The sequence below is a fragment of the Typopeltis vanoorti genome, chromosome 16 (genome assembly GCF_054136105.1).
Source record: "Typopeltis vanoorti isolate ZY-2024b chromosome 16, IOZ_Tvanoo_1.0, whole genome shotgun sequence".
Lineage (NCBI taxonomy): Eukaryota > Metazoa > Arthropoda > Arachnida > Uropygi > Thelyphonidae > Typopeltis > Typopeltis vanoorti.
Window position 1 is genome coordinate 54559290 of NC_143564.1, and position 17998 is coordinate 54577287.

General features: G+C 38.2%; 1 protein-coding gene across 3 annotated transcripts in view; it reads left to right on the forward strand.

The window, feature by feature from the left end:
• Positions 1–17476, forward strand: part of LOC150098028 (band 7 protein AGAP004871-like) — a 271678-nt gene extending 254202 nt beyond the window's left edge. For 2 of the 3 annotated variants that reach the window (XM_090406497.1, XM_090406499.1), the window contains exon 9: positions 16551–17476. The gene's annotated coding sequence lies outside the window, so the exon portion shown is untranslated. The remainder of the gene's footprint in view (positions 1–16550) is intronic. The other variant, XM_090406498.1, reaches the window with a different exon arrangement.
• Positions 17477–17998: the final 522 nt, after the last annotated feature.

Genomic DNA, 17998 nt, shown 5'->3' on the forward strand with positions numbered 1-17998 from the left:
TTAAGGAAAGTTGTGGTTGATGTTCTGTGGGTTGAAGTGAATTGTATAGGGTAAGATTTATCAAATAAAAGGGAGGAGTGCAATGTGCTGCCATCTGCAAAACTGTGTATTCGGTTGTAGGTCAACTGAAGTAGGTCATTGATATTATACAGAAGGAAGAGGGTCATGAAATGAAGACGAGGAAAGTGAAAAGGAGAGTGATCATGAAATGAACACCTGAGTTGTCGCTAGCCATATGCTGACTTCTGTTAGGAAAGGATATATGCAGAAGTACAAGGCTGGTGATTATGACAAGATTAGGAGACAGCTGGGAGCAATGGCATTGAATAAGGAGTTGAGCAATAAGGAAATAAATGCTGATTGGAAACTGACAAAGAAATACATAAGAGCATCAATATGTAACTGTATTCCAAAGGTCAAAAGGCTGAATAAGGCAGGTGTAAAATTAATGAATGAGGGGCTTAATCATGAAATCTAGAAGAAGATGGCATTCTGGAGGCAGTACAAATCGAATAATGGTAATAATCAGTTACGTGAAAAGTATAAAGAACAAGCCAGTAAGGAAAACAAAAGTGCAGTATATGAGCAGAAATGGGCAAATGAAGTAAAGAAAACCCTAGAGAGTTTTTTAGAAATGTGGCAAGTAGAAAGAAGATGTTAATGGTAAGATGATGTTAATAGATGAAAATGGTAGAATGGTAACTGCTGCAGAAGACATTGTTGAGGTATTCAGTGATAAATCTATAATCATGTTTCATCCTCATCTGGGTGAAATCATGAAAAAATCAACTGTAGAGGACATAGGAGAGGATATCTTAATTGCAAGTGAGAAGGAGGTATATGAAGAAATAAATAAACTTGTTGAAAGTTTATATTTCACTTGGTTAGACTATAATAGAGACCTCAATAAAGGTCGAAACTAGTCTGGGTAGTGGCCATTCCCTTAATGCATAACATTATACATATTCACAAGGAGATGTGTTTTGCATTATGGGAGATACTGGGATAGGAGTGTTGGTACCTTGCTCCACCTTTGCTACGAGTTGCCTGGTGTTGTACTACTTACCCAGGTAAGATAGTACAACACCATATATTATAACTAAGATGAAAAGCCAAAAGGCTATTTTTTTCTGGCGAGGTTGATATAAGTTAAGGGGATAAAAATCCCTTATTGTTTTTTCAGCCAGTAAGCGAAACTAAGATCAAACACTACGATCTGTAACGTTTCATGCCGACGAACTGTCAGCGTATCCAAGCGTAAGTGACCACTTGGTAGTGCCACGGCAACTCGTTGCAAAGGTGAAGCAAGCTTCCTCACTGTTCTTGATATTTTCTCATAATGTAAAACACAGCTCTTAAGAGATGTAGTACTGTTTTACATTATGAGGAGAGGTCACTACCCAGACCGGTTTCAACCTTTTTTTGAGGTCTCATCAGTGAGTAGAATGGGAGTTAATGTCTTTCATCATCGGCCTTTGGAGTATAAAGATAGCTGAGGGTCAGCAGGTAGTAATAGGGGAGATTAAAGAAAGGCAGAGTAGGATAGTAGTAGGTAAAAAGAGGCCTCAGTCAAACCGTTTAGCTGTATAACCCAGAGGTTGTGGCTAAAAGGTCTGTAAAACATCATCTCCTTACACCTGTTCTAAAAAAAATCTTTGAAATAAACTTTTCTTATATGCGCTCGTAAAATACTTTTAAATTAACAATTTAACTGATCAGGTGTCTTTGGAGGTCATCTTCTAACACCTGTTTTAGTATAAAACTTAAATCGGATTTTTTATTTTTATTTTTATTTTTTATTTATTTATTTATTTATTTTTTATATATATATATATAAACAGTAAGAGAACTGGCCAACCTTACACCACGAGAAGAGCAAGATTTGGGGGAAGAATCTGGCCCAAGAGATGCCGCTCACAAGGAGCAGCACCGCCTCGCTGTAAGCCTTCGCAGCCCGGGTTCTCAGATCTGCCCCCTCCTATATGAACTGTAAGAACTCATGAAGAGAGAAAAAGAGAAGGAAAAAAAAAACAAACAAACAGATATTTCTTTTTAAAGGAAGAGACACGGTATGATTAAGCCCTGTCTCAGGACACAGAGGATAGGAGGTTTGCACCATTTATGTATAAACCTCCCATCCCCTAGTATATGTCTTTCTTGTGCGAAGAACCTAGGTATGTAGAAATAGATCCCACTGAGTATTTTGGCTTGTATAGTGTTTTCATCGCTGATTTGGGACTTTTTCCGCACTTTCCAGATGTGATACTTGATTACATTGATGAGAAAAATTGTAAATTTCTGAATTTTCTTGACTGGTGGGGGAAATTGCAGGTACAAGACCTCCTGTAGGGTAAGCGGCTTGATTCCCAGTGCTGTGCTTAGTCTTTGCCAGACATATCGGGCGGGGGGGGCACGAGTAAAAGAAATGTCCCACCGTTTCAATGCTCTGGCAGACGTCGCAGAAGGGGTCGCACGGTCTTGAAGTGTATTGGGACATAACCAGTTTCACCGGTAGCTGACCATAGGCTATTCGTCATGCCAGATCCCGGTGAAATGGCTGTCCCCAGCTATTTCTGATATTTTGAAATAGCGTTTCTATGTTAGTTTCTATATTTGGCGTATCACATCCGGAAAGTCGAAAGAACTCCCAATATCTTGCTTGTGGCTTTAATTTTTGAATTTCCATTCCTTCGGTTTTAAATTTTTTAAGTTGTTGGCATAATGGATAATACCATTCTGGCACAACCTCTGCGCTGGGGTCAGCATGTCCTGTGGTCCCGAAGTAGGGGAGAAAATGCCCTAGAAAATATTTAATTAGGGATCCTGAAATATGGTTAGATTTTAAGGTTTTCCCTATGGTTTTGAGAGTGTTTGCATAGAATAGGCAGTTTAATTTCGGAAGTGAGAAACCCCCTTGATTGATTTTGAGTTTTAAATATTCTTTTTTAACTTCATGTTTTCTTCCGTTCCAAAAAAAATCTATTAGTATTTTGTAAAGTTGACCTTCTTGGGTTTTTTTTATATTAGTAATATTTATTGTATGCATTAGCATGGGGATTATTACTGTTTTTATTATTACTGTTCTTCCGTAGAAGGAGAAATAATTGGGTTTAAAACGTTTTATTTTATTTTCGCACTCTTCCCGCAATTTCTTAACAGGCAGTACCGGGCTCGCCGTGAATGGGACGCCTAGTACTGTTAGGGGCTGAGTTTGCGGGACTAAACCACAAGGAAGGTTATTTCTATGGAAATTTCCAAAAATTTTAATTTTAGTCTTCGAAGTATTAACGCGAAGACCACTGGCCATGCTGAATTTTTGAAAAATGACGAAATAAATGTAGATGGACTCAGAATCTCTGAGCGTCGCAACTACATCATCAGCATATGCTACAATTTTGCTCTGTCTGGAGACTAGGGGTAACGGTATTCCTCTGACTGCAGGGGGTTATCTATTCTTCTTATGAGGGGTTCTAACGCGAGTGAGAAGAGGAGAGGGCTTAGTGGGCAGCCCTGTCTTACCCCCTTTTTAATAGGAACTGGTTCCGAGAGGAACCCGTTGATAGCTATTTAGGTAGAGGCCTTTGCGTAGATGTTTTTGATTGTTTGCCTAAGCCTCCAGCCCACACCTATTTTCTGAAGGATGTCCTGCAAGTACGTGTGTCTGACGCTGTCGAACGCCTTTTCCAGATCCGTAGAGAGGTGCCAAAGGGTAATTTTTATTTTTGGCCAGACGGATTAGATCTCGTAAGAAAAATAGATTTAATTCCATCGATCTACCCGGTATTCTGTAAACCTGGGTGCTTGTTATGATTTTTTCTATACAGCATTTGATGCGGCTGCAGATAATTTTTGCAAATATTTTGTAATCCGAATTTGTTAGGGAGATCGGTCGCCAGCTATCTGCCAAGGTGCGATCTCGATCTTTCTTTGGGATAAAAATTGTGTAGCTTTTAACGAATTCCTCTGGGATATTTCCCGAAGTGAGGAATTCGTTAAATATTTTTACTAAAACTGGTAGTGCGTAGTCCCAGATAGATCGGTAGAATTCTATCCCTAACCCATCTAACCCTGGGGTTTTTCTTGCCTTCATTGTTTTGCAAGCTGTTTTTATTTCCTCAGCAGTTATCGGCCTGTCATGCAGAGCGGTAAGATGCTCGGGAAGACGTGTGATGTCCCACTCATTGAAAACATCTGTGCTCTGCTGATCAGAAAAGGCGCCGAGGTACTGCTGATGGAAGATGCAAAGTATTTCAGGGGTTGATTTTATCAGTTTGCCATTCTCTTGGATCTGGTAAACCGTTCGCTTGTCGTTTGCCGCCACCCGGTGTTTCCAAATATCTGAGATAGAGTCTCGCTCGAAAATCGAGGTCCTCGACTCTACTCTGCCGCTCTTGATGTAGCTCGATTTCTACCTGTCTGATAAGATCGCTACAGGGAATTCCTCTCCGCTCGTTGGTGCGGTACCAGCCGAGCTCCCTATAGAGATCCCTCAGACGTTGTCTCTGTTGGTGTGCCCGTTCACGCCCACACCGCTGAAAGAATTCCCTTGCCTGCGACTTGAACTGTAGCCAGGTTTCCCAGTCCCAGTTAGTGTCTCTCCATTCGTTACAGAGGTTCTGTAGCTTATCGCTAAAAAGACTGGGGAAATTGGGAGTGAGCCTCCAAGGACCTCTGGCAGTTTCTATTATTTCTGGTATCCTTATTTTTAATAGTACCATTTTGTGGTCTGTTAGCAGACCTCTCGCAGCGATATGACGTACCCCAAGAACATGTGGTTCTAAAAACTGGGATACACAGAACCTGTCGAGCCTTGTTGATATCCGACCACGGCACCACGTTGTTCCGACTTTCAGTGGATTCTGCCGTCTCCAGATATCGACAAGGTCGAAGTTTTCGCAGCAACGTTTCAGTGCTGCAAAACCGCCAGTTCCGCTGTTAGCATTCCCGCCTATTTTGTCATATCGTGCATCTTCTATACAGTTCCAGTCGCCCACCACGATTAGGTGTTGCGCACCTAAAAAATAGTTTTCCAGTGTGGCAAAGAAACCGTCTCGTTGGTGGGGGTTATTCGGGGCGTAGACAGCCACAAACCGGGTGTTACGGCCACCGTACTTCCAGTCCACGGACAAAAAACGTCCCGCAGCGTCTTTCTGGACATTGAAGAACCCCCCGCGATTGGGGGGCGAATTAGTATCCCCACCCCTCTCGAGTGAGCTTCCCCGAAGCACCAGTAGCTGGTAACCGGGTAGCTTCTCGAAAAGTTCTCCACATCCCAGTGTTTGTAAAAGTGGGTTTCTTGTAAGAATAAAATGTTGATATTATGCATTAATATCAACATTTTAGGTTGAAAAAAGGTTGAAACCGGTCTGGGTTGAAACCCAGACCGGTTTCAACCTTTTTTGAGGTCTCATCAGTGAGTAGGCAAAAAGTACAATCGTATAGCAAAAGTATGTAAGTTTTCTTCACTTAAACTCTGATATTAACTAGGTCTAGCTACTCACTGATGAGACCTCAAAAAAAGGTTGAAACCGGTCTGGGTAGTGACCTCTCCTCATAATGTAAAACAGTACTACATCTCTTAAGAGCTGTGTTTTACATTATGAGAAAATATCAAGAACAGTGAGAGGAAGCTTGCTTCACCTTTGCAACGAGTTGCCGTGGTGTGGCACTACCAAGTGGTCACTTAAGCTTGGATACGCTGACAGTTCATCGGCATGAAACGTTACAGATCGTAGTGTTCGATCTTAGTTTCGCTTACTGGCTGAAAAAACAATAAGGGATTTTTATCCCCTTAACTTATAGTACAACACCATATTCAGTCCTGAAGATATTTTCAGGTGCAAACTTTGTTTGCTCTCACTTGGATAAAGGATTAAACTAAATTTATTAAATAAACTTGTTCTCAATAAGGCAATAGGATTTGATAATATATAACCATGTGTCTTAGGGAAAAACGCTACAGGGAATTGTCAGTATCACTGGCATGTCTGTTTAATATGAATCTTACAAAAGCCCAGTTTTTAAAAGAGTGGAAAGAATGCAAAATTGTTCCACTGCATAAAGGTGGTGATGAGGCTGTGGCTACAAATCATAGCCCAATCCATACATCTGAAGTTGTGGTGAAGGTACTAGAGAGAGAGAGAGAGAGAGAGATTGGTGAGAAGTAGGATACAGAAATGGGTTGATAACAGCAGTATTCTCTGTGGTTATCAGCATGGGTTTGTTAAAGTGAGATCATGTTTTACTAACTTACTCATGTACTATAACAAGATGATAAATGTCTTGGACAAGGAAGATGTATATACAGTGGTAAACTTAGATAAACTGCCACACAACAAGCTGTTAAATTGTAACAGATGGGATTGGATAACAGACTTCTGAGTTGGATAGAGATACATTGAATTAGTTTAAGGCAGGGTTGGATGATCTTTATGTGTGATAGTGTGTACCTCCCATGATGAGTCTCTGACTCCATGGAGGTCAGATGTTAATAGTAATAATAATAAAGATGTGAAAATGATAATGAAGAAGATAGAAAGCAATCCAAGTTTTTTTTTTTTTTTTCATGGCATTGCCAGAAGGAAAAACATGATAATGGTAGAATGCTTTTATTGGATGAAGCGCTTATCGTAAAATGCTATGCAGGAGATATAGTGAACATATTTAGTAAGTACTTTGGTAAGGTGTTTCACAACAGTTGTGAAATAGACAATATTTCTAGAATTGGATGGAGACTCAGAGAATTTGAAGTAAGTGAATTTGTTCTTCAGAAAACTGAGTAATGCAGATGTCAGTGAGGTTGCTGATTGGGCAGCATTTCATCATGTTTTTTGCGAGTGTACTGGGAAACTGATAGGAAGTTCTTTTAATTTGGTTATTTAATGAGGATCTTGGAAGAGTACCAATTGAATGGAATGTAAAATAGTGCCACTGGGCATAGGTGGTGTGAAAGCTGTGAATTGCTAAGTAGTTTGCATTACTAGAGTAGTGATTAAGGCTAGAGAGAAGTCTAGAACTTGGATACAGGATTGGATGGATGTGAACATGATACTTTTTAAGAATCAATTTGTTAGGGGATGGTCATCTTTTAGGAATCTGGCTACAATTTATAATAAAGTAACAACAGAAATTGATAATGGACCATACATACCAGTGGTGTTCAACCTTTTTTACTACGCGAGCTACTTTTCTATAAAAAGTTATTCGCCGATCTGCTCTCATATATATAAGTTATTCGGCGATCTACTCTCTTATATATAAGTTATTCAGTTATTCGGCAATCTACTCTCGTATATAGATCACTTTCCCAAAACCTGATATCTGATTACGAACAAATAAACAACTAAAAAAAAATACACAACTAAAAACTTTGTGTATTTAAAAATTTATTTATCACTTTTAATTATTTTAATACAACAAAAAAAAAACAAATATATTGGAATAAAATATTTATTTCTCTATTTTGGAAAACCAAAGATAGAAAAAACAACAGATTGATTACAAACTCACAAATTACAGGAAATGCTGGTTGATTAAAAAAAAAAAAAAGATAATGTGAAATTTGGCATTGTTAGTACTTCGCAATATTTTCATAGTCAAGTTGATATGAAGAAGTGAACAATTGCAGACAATCATCCAAATGATCATTTGTAAGTTGGATTCTTAATTGATTTTTTATGATGGTCATATTTGAAAAAGCGGATTCTAACAAGTATGTCGACAGAATTTTTTGCGCAATATCAGTTAATATCGGAAATTTTTCATGCACATACTTCCAAATGACTTCATTGTTTATTGATTTTAAATGTAAACTATTCTGGATGTTTATTATCTCAAGTTATATTTCAGCTTGGTTTATATCAAACAGCCCACTAATTTTATTTGAAATTTCTGTGATGTTCAAGTTTTCTTGAAATGGATTATTGATAAAAGATACAATCATTTCAGTTTTATTAAAATCTTTAAATCTTGAATTTATTTCTTCCTCAACTAATTCTATTTCACGAATAAATTCTTTTAAATCATAGCGAAGGATTTCTTGATTTTGTTCAAAAAATTTTAATAAATATGGGAGATGTCTAAATTTGCAGTCATGTATATTTTTCTTTAATAAAAGTAAGTATTGTTGGAAAATCTACTAAAAATGATAAGTGTAACAACAACCATCTTTTATCACTCAAATGTGGATAAATATCTCCTTTTTTCATCAAGAAAATTTTTTATATCGTTAATTAATACAAGAAATCTTTCTAAAAATTGACTTCTGCTGAGCCAGAGTCCAGCGAACATTATTGTACGACAGATGTTCCCTATCATATCATCTGCCTGTAATTTAAATAACGTCTGTTGCAGGGCTTTTCCTCGAACAGAATTAGAATTTCTCCCCTAGTCCTTCCCAATAATGGTATAATTTTCAAAAGTTCTTCTTTACTTGAATAATCTTGAAATACCATACGAATAAATAGCATTAACTGAGCAATATCAGTGAAGTCGTTTGATTCATCAAATTGTAATGAAAACGCAACACACTGGTGAATCTCTGACATTAACCTGGCCTGGAAACTTTTCTCTGGCAATTGGAACTCTTCCTTTCGGCAATTTGAAACCTTGTCTGTGGCCTAGAAGTAGTCTCTCTCTAGCGATGTCTCGAACCAAGAAGCTCCTTTCTGGAAGCGGGAAACTCCTCTCTCAAGCAACGTGGATCCAGGCAGTCTCTCTGACAGCGACTCTGGACTGGGCGGCCTCCTCTCTGACAGCAATTCTGGAACCAGGACCCCTTCTGCTTGCTTCAATCCCTTTTTATTAGGCCTCCTCTGAGACCTCGCATGAAGTTTGGCAACCCCCAAAGAATCAGTATGCGTCTTTCATCTTAAGTTTCAAGTTCGGCACGCCTTTTGTTCTCCTCCGCTTTCTTTTGATTGTAAGTTGCCAGCCATCGGAAAGTTGTTTGAACTCTTTCTGACTGACTTCTGAGATGTTTACACTTAGAGCCTGCAAGCCTTTCTCATACAAACAAGTTTCAATAACAATCTTTCTAATGCCACCATATACAGCTTCAGCGACAAAAACATTGCCTTTGTTTTTAACACTCTAACATATTCTTATTAAAGCAGTATATACAGTTAGCTTCAAAAGAGTTATTTACAAAAACATTTAATACAAACTATACTGAGACAAACAAAGTTTATTTTTTTACAGTATTCACATGGGACTTAACCTAAGTAAAAAATCGGTGCAGTGTGCTTTGGAATATTTAATATTTAAGCTACAATCGAGTTTTTACACTGCTTATAATTGTATTCACTCGTCTCGCTGTTTGACTTCCACTGATCCAAATTAATTTATCCGGACTTATAAGAAAATTATTGATTTGACAATTTTAACGAAAAATAAATAAACAATAGCAATACACTTAAAGCGAATTAAAAATAATACAAAATAATGATAAACAAAATATTATGTTTTCAGTTTTAATTAAATTTGTAAGTGTAATTTGTAATTTTGTAATTTGAAATCTGGATTTTGTATAGGCATACAGTTTGCCACATTGCAAATTAGTGTTTCATCTGCAATAAAGAAGTTATTAGAGTAGCATATGAGGGAGCACTTGCTAAAAGGAGGAAGGTAAAAAGTGGAGCATCACAGTGATCTGTGCTTTGTGAAGTGCATTCAGCTTGCACATAAGTGATACTGTAAATGATAGTTTGTGAGAGAAGGTATTTAGTTTTTTGTTGAAGATGCAAACTTGCAGCATTATCAAAAATGTCCAGTTTTAAACAATTTGACAATATGGGCAGGTAAATAGGGATATCAGTTCAGTGCTGCATATTGTGTTAAGCAGGGTTGTGCTATAAGAAGTAAGGAATCTGAAGTGACGGTGGACAGAGCACACTGAAATTCTGAGAGCAAATTATGAATGTGGCGAAGACAATCAAAGGATTGCTTACTGCTATTGCTGAGGGGAGTTTACAAGTAAAGATGAGGAGCTAGTCATTCCCATTTACAGGGTGTTCGGGATAAATTTGACATATTTATAATTAATTATATTTTTCCGTAAGTTACATGTATTAACACACACTTCTCTTCATTTAAAAGTTTGGACCCTTCTTCATTCATATACAAGATGTCAGAAAGGATGGATAGCTGGAACCCACCTGAATCATGGAAGAGAATAACTTGTATCATGATGATTCGTGCCCGCCATCAAAATAAGGATATTACGACTGCTGCCCAATGCTCCCTGAATACAGTAAAAACAATCAGGCATGAACTAGAGACTTGCAATGGTGACTACGAGGATGTAGCAAGAAGAAAGATCCCTAGCAGACGATCTGATTGCGTTCGTACAGCAGAATTCCTCGCAAATCTGCAGGAACAGGTGTTGAAGAACCCTGGCATTGGAATTCGGGCTTTGTTCGTGGAGTTGCTAACCGTAGTCAAGCCCTGGATAACAAGGGTAGCCAATGGTAGGCCGTATGTATGGCAGCAGGATTCGGCCCCTTGCCACACCTCTGGGAAAAGTCAAAAATGGTTGTCTGAAAATTTCTACGACTTCACCAGTCCAAATGTTTGGCCTCCAAACTCCCCAGACCTTAACCCCATGGATTATTTTGTATGGGGCGCAGTTGAAAAAGACACCAATCACACTTCCAGTAATACAAAAGCCCAGTTAATGGATAAAATTAAAACAGTTTTTGCGGCCCTTCCCAGGGAGACTGTAGCATCAGCTTGTTCGAGGTTCCGAAGCAGAATTGAAGCTGTGATCGATGCTAATGGTGGTTATTTTGAGTAAATCTTGTTGATAGTATTGTAATTAACTCTGCCTGTAATGTTTTTTTGTCAATTCATTAAATTTAATAGATACAAAGAAGATTTTCTTTTTCCTTACGAAACTGTCAAATTTATCCCAAACACCCTGTATATGGCTATAATCAGACTGTGCATGATTTAGTGATCTAGTTTTTATAACAATAAGGAAATCTTAGAAAAGATGCAGAGACAGTGAAAGGTAAGCCATGATCATAGATGAAGCATAAAATGCAGAGTCCAGTAAATATGAAGGAATGATAATGTCAACATGGTTATTGAGAGTGAGTTTATCAGATAAATATCAGAGTGATTTTTCCAGTGGTGGACAAAATATGAATGAGATGTCAACCATGGAAATTGCTTAAAGATGTAAGTAGTTTTTTTTTTTTTTGCATAGAATAATAGTAGTTGATGATTGGAATGTGTTGTTAGAGAGTGTCATGAATACAAAGATAGCAACAGGATTAAAGATGTCACAAAGGTATTAATAATGACATTTAATTAAATTTAAAATCTAATGTGATGAATCTTGAGATCTGGAAAAGGCATATGACAAAGTGCCAAGCGAAAAGCTATTCAAAATGCTACAGTTGTATGGTGTCAATGGGGCATTATATCAAGCAATACTTAGTCTTTATTTGAGTTGTAAGTCAGCACTTAGAATTGAAGGAAGTACAGGAAGATGGTTTAATGTTAAATCTGGTGTCAGACAAGGATGTACATTATCTATATGAATTACATTATGAAGGAAAGTGGTGTTAAATCTGATATCAAAATTGGTGAGCTTAATCTTAGCTCTTAACTTTATGCAGATGATGTTATACTTCTGAATAAATCCAGTATAAGTCTGAAAGATTCCCCCTGACTAAATTGAATAATTTTTGTAATACATTTGGTAGGAAAATAAGCAATAAAAAGAAAAAGGCAATGAAAATAGGCAGAAACATTTAAAACATCAATGAAAACAACTGTATCCTGAATGGTGAACTTATAGAATAAGTAAAACATTTCAGCTATTTAGGCACAATTTTTAGTGAAGATGGTAAATTAAACACAGAAATAGACAACAGAATTAGTAAAGGTGGTAGGGTAGGAAGTCAGCTGAATAAATTTATATGGTTAGAAATATATACACGTTTGCACAAGAATATCGTTAAAAAATCAAAGATTATACCATTGTTATCAACCCAACTCTGGATCCTAGTTCTCACAAGCCTCTCCAACAACTTAACCACAACACCTGACATACAGATAGGCCTATAGTTTGATGCTTGAGTTTGATCACCTCCTTTATGAAGTGGCACAATCTTGCTCTCCTTCCACTCTTTAGGAACTTGACAAAGTGCAAGACTCGTATTAAAAAAATATGTCAAGGCAGGTGTCAATTCTCTGGCACACTCCTTCAGAATATGCGGTGATATATTATCAAGTCCCACAGCCTTATTTACATCTAGTTTACTCACCTCCCCAAACACCTCTTGCTCAATTACAGTCAGTCTCTCCTACCCATCATCAACTGCTCTTAATCTCTCCACGAAGTCACATTCACAAGATTGAAAGATCTTTATGAACTGCTCATTAAGTATCTCCACCACACATTCTGCAACAGCTGTCTTTATACCATTTCCTCCAATCAATGTCATCCTTACATAATCATTCTTTCTTTTGCTGGCTACATATCGAAAGAACTCCCTAGGATTCTTTTTAGCTTCATTAGCTAACTGTTGTTCATACCTCTCTTTAGCTACCCTCACCAACCAAGTCACCCTCCTTGCCTGGTCTTTGTAGACCTCATGAAATTGGTTACTTCCACTTCTCTTATGCTGCCTCCACAATGCCCTTTTTCTCTGTATTGCATGCTTAATCTCTTTATTCATCCATCTCACACCTACCTTATTTAACCTTCTCACCCATGGTATACATTTAGACATTGAATCTACTAAATATTTTTTGAAAATCCCCCAAGCTGCATTGATCTCTTTTCCAGCTAACTCCTCATTCCATGCTATACCTGCAAGCTGTCTCCTGAGCTATAATAGATTTAGTTTAATCCTTTATCCCAGTGAGAGCAAACAAAGTTTGCGCCTGAAAATATCTTCAGGACTAAATATAGTGTTGTACTATCTTATCCAGTAAGTAGTGCAACACCAAGGCAACTCGTGGCAAAGGTGGAGCAAGCTACCAGGCACTTCTAACCCAGTATCTCCCATAATGCAAAACACATTTCCTATGTGGATATGTATACTGTTATGCATTAAAGGGATTGGCCATCTACCCAGACTAGTTTCGACCTTTATTGAGGTCTCTTCAGTGGGAGCCAGGCCCAGAGCTGGAGATACCAGGCAGAAGCAGTAGCAAGTCATCTGTGCCTATGGGAGTTGCCAAAAGGTTTATCACCTTTTTTGAAAATTACTCTGGATTTAGAGAAAGATGTTGAAAATTTATTTATCACTAGGTTAGACTGGGTAGATGGCCAATCCCTTTAATGCATAACAGTATACATATCCACATAGGAAATGTGTTTTGCATTATGGGAGATACTGGGTTAGAAGTGCCTGGTAGCTTGCTCCACCTTTGCCACGAGTTGCCTTGGTGTTGCACTACTTACTGGATAAGATAGTACAACACTATATTTAGTCCTGAAGATATTTTCAGGCGCAAACTTTGTTTGCTCTCACTGGGATAAAGGATTAAACTAAATCTATTATAGTCTAACCTAGTGATAAATAAATTTTCAATGTCTCCTGAGCTCTTAATAATCACCCCCCTTGTAGTTCCACATATATATACCCTTTTTTCACAGCGGTCCTTGCACTGCTGGCAACCACATAAGTAATCACCTCATGGTCACTTTCACCAATTGGTGGATGATTTGATACCTCATTGATAATTACATCCTCTGATGAGATGACCAAATCCAAGACCCTTAATCCTCTTGTGCCCTCTGTTACATACTGTCTGAGGTAGTTATCCCTCAAAAACTCAAGAAACTCATTTTCTTTACTTCCAGTTGCTATCTCTTCATTCCAGTCTATATTGCCATAATTAAAATCACCGATAATGATCACCCTTTTCTTATTTGCTTGGCTTATTTGACTATACATTTCACTATCACCACCATCCACATTACCAGGTCTATAACAACATCCCACCAAGTATTTGATTCTATTCACCTCTATCTCACACCATACTGCCTCAAAACCACTGGCCCGATTTCCCTCTTGCATCTCTACCTTGTATGGACATAATTCTTTCTCTATCATCAGTAGCACTCCCCCTCCCTTTTTACCCCTTCTATCCTCACGAAACACATCATACCTTTCCATCTCTATTCCTGTCAGGATGTCATCCTCATCTAACCATGTCTCACTTATTCTGACAATCTCTGGGTGCACAGACGCAATTAGTGCAACCATTTCATCCGCCTTCTTTCTTATACTTCTAGCATTGGTATACAAACACAACAACTCATTTCTGGATCTACAGCTAGTTCCACTGATACCACTCACTCGATGTGATCTCTCCATGCTGGACTGGGGCCATTTCCCTTTCTGCTTCTTCATTTTAGAACCCTTTGCAATTCCATCTGTTTCCTTTTGATCCCTGATCATCCCATTACTTTCCTGCCTACACATGCTCTCACCTCCTCTTGGAGCATCCACCTTTCTCACGCTGTGTATCCCTGTCCACCCTGAGCCTCCCTGTTTCCCTGCTCCTCTTGCACACCCATTCTCTCATTTTCTATACTCATACCACTCACTTCCCCATTCATTTCCACTTCTTCAATCTCTCCTGCTCTTCCACATCACTCCCCTCTCGATCTGATTCATTCTCTCTATTCACTTCTCCACTTTCCAGCAGCAGTCTCTCCAAGCGACTCACCCCATAACCACTCAAATGCAGTCCATCGCTCCCATACAGCTCACTTCGTCCCTCAAACTCATTCCACACATTAACAAACTGTACTCCCATCTCCTCGCACATTTCAGCCAGAATATCATTCATAATCCTTGCTCTCCGCCTCATTTCACCACAATCATACCTAGGCAACACACTGACTACCCTTCCTGTCACACTATTCTCCTTTATCTTTCCAAGCAGTCTCCTGACATTCATTTTGACATGCTCTTTGTTCTCTCTCAAATCATTTGTACCAATTAATACAATTAACTCTTTTGCTCGTTCCCGCCTCATATTCAATGCCTCAATCACTCTACTCATTTTACCGCCTGGAAAACATACCTTGTGCATTTTATCCTCTAGCACACCTTTAATGATGCAGTCGCCATACAACGCCACTCGCTCATCTTTTGTTAACTCTTTCATGCCGTCATGATTTATTTTAATAGTTTTGACCTGAATTCTCTTAATTTCATTCCGCATCCATTTCATTTCTTGCTTCATCCAATCCAATTCACCTTCCGAACCTCGCGACACATTCTCTCTATCATTAAATCTTTCTAACTTTTTAACTCTCGACCCCCTCTTCTCACTTTCCCTCTCATTCATCCTTCTTTGTTTCCGTACTTTCGGTCCAACATACGTCCAACTTTCACTATAATTCTTCTCACTTTCACTCTCACATATCTTTCTTTGTTTCCGTACTTTCGGACTAACATGCATCCAACTTTTGCTATCATTCTTCTCACTTTTACTGTCATTCATCTTTCTTTGGTTCAGTACTTTCGTTCCAACATGCGGCAACACACTGACTACCCACTGCAGGTGTATAGAAGCCCTTCGGTCGGAAAGACGCAGGTTCAATTCCCATCTTTGATGTTAGGATCCTTTATCTGGTCTCTTTCGACTAAAGGTGAGTTAACCAGTCTCATATGGAGGTCGAGATTTTTTCCACCCAGAAACTCAGGTTTTTCACTCCTCAGTCGGTCCCAAGAACATACATGGACAAGATGTGGAAGAGATAGGGTCCTCACCACATATCGTTACGCTTGTAATTAACCATGAGTCACATTATGGTAGTCAACCTCCTGAATAGAACATGGCATATGAATGGAATGGAAACAAAAATTCTTAAGCAGCATTTTTCAATAATATTTGCTCTGCTGATTAACAGTGAAACAATGAAAAAAAAATTATTTATAATTCCTTATTTTTTAAGACAGAGCCTGTGTAGCTCAGTGGATGTGGCGTTTGCACACCACGGCGCTTGGCCGCATGAAGGAAGACTTGGTTTCGAGTCTAGTCTTTTCTAGAGGAAATTTTTCTAAGCCTTTTTTCGACCGGTTCCCGAGTTAGTCGATCTGTGGCATGGGCAAGCAGGTTTTTCCTCCTGGAAACTCGGGTTTTTTGTCCCGTAAACTCAAGAAAATCGACCGTAGAACCCACATTATTTCAGACATTAAATATATTGTGTTAGGGTTAGGGACCACGAGATGGCGGCACATTTGAGCCGTCTCTCTTCACTGTGTACTGCTTAAGTAGTGATAGCCTTGGGCCATCTATCTCTGATTGGTACCAGTGGAGATTGAACTGCCTACTCAGTCTCCAAAAGTTAGATAGGGTTAAATGGCCTCGCCTACTCTCCGTATACGGGAATAAAAAGCCGTTAGGTGATTTTTTTTTTAAGACAAGCAGTCATTTGTTAAGCAGCTTTAAATATGTCACATTTTCTTTTTTACTCTTATTCATATTCATTGATAATGTACTAGCATAAGTTTGTGTGTGTGTGTGAATTTCAAATGAACTAATGTAGTTTATTTTTTTTAATGTCGAAATTATAGGTTTAAAGAAATCTTTTCATTATGATGATACCGCTTCTAATGAAAATTTAAAAAAAAAAAAATCAGAAAAAATGTACATTACTTTTTTGTGTTACTTTCTACAGAATGTCTACTTTTTAGCTGAATTAATGTTTTCTTTCCAGAAGTTTTTAATGGCAGTTAATCTCATGATCTATGTCAGATAGTGCATAAGAATGACTAGGTTTACCAAGGATTCTGCCCATGGACCATGCTTTTCAGTTTGTAAGTTACTAATATTGGAAATAGTTGGAGATATTCCATTTCTTTGATGATGATGATGTTTATGCTAGTAAAGGATAGTAACATGATATCAGGACTGTGTTGTTGACTATGAGGGAACATCAGAAGAATGCAGGCTGCACACTTCAGGAAATGAATGGTGGAAAGATGATACAGATATACGTGCTGGCAAAGAGATTTTATTGATTAGAGAGTAATGAAATTTTGAAGCACTCAGAAAGTGAATAGAGAACAAAGGGTCGTCACTTGAGTTGAGTAGATATGTGGTTAGTAGAGTGTAAGGGGTAAATTTTTCTCATGATGAGTAAATAGAATGGCTTGCCAGTAGCAGTGCTGTGTACATTGTCAGTAAACAGATATAAGGAAAGATATGATAGGTTGCGGGATCTTCCCACATTGAGTCATTGGCCTCCTTTGTGAGCATGCAGTAAATAAAAGTAATAATCATATGCCATCAGAATAATAAATATATGTGTATTTAAATGTATTTGCTTTATATTTAAATGTGTATATTTATGTAAATATTGTGAAAGCTCCACTGATGCACCAAACAAAATGATCAGTGGTAACAAAGGAAGTAATAAAATGTGATCATACTCAGAAAAGCTTAATTGAAAGATGATTTTGTATAGTTCATGATGCAATATAGCACTCTTTTCTATCTATTTGTGTATTTTCTGTTTTTTTTTTTTTTTTGTTTACAAGCATATACACTAGAACCATATAACCATTTGCAGATTTACTTGTTCATAGTTCAGTTTTTTAGACTGTCTTACAGGTTGCAATGGCCTCTGAGAATTCATGGTTAATACAAGGAAGAAAATAATAAATTTAGTTTAATCCTTTATCCAAGTGTGAGCAAACAAAGTTTGCACCTGAAATTATCTTCAGGACGAGGTAAGGTAGTACAACACCGGGCAACTCGAAGCAAAGGTGGATCAAGCTCCCAACTCCTTGTCTCAGTATCTCCCATAATGCACAGCACATCTCCTTGCAGACATGTATACTGCTATGCATTAAGGGAAGGGCCACTACCCATACCGGTTTCAACCTTTATTGAGGTCTCAGGTCCAGGTCCAGAGTGGAGATACTAAGAGGAGTTGGGAGCTTGAGCCACCTTTGCTGCGAGTTTCCTGGTGTTGTACTACCTTACCTCAGTCCTGAAGATAATTTCAGGTGCAAACTTT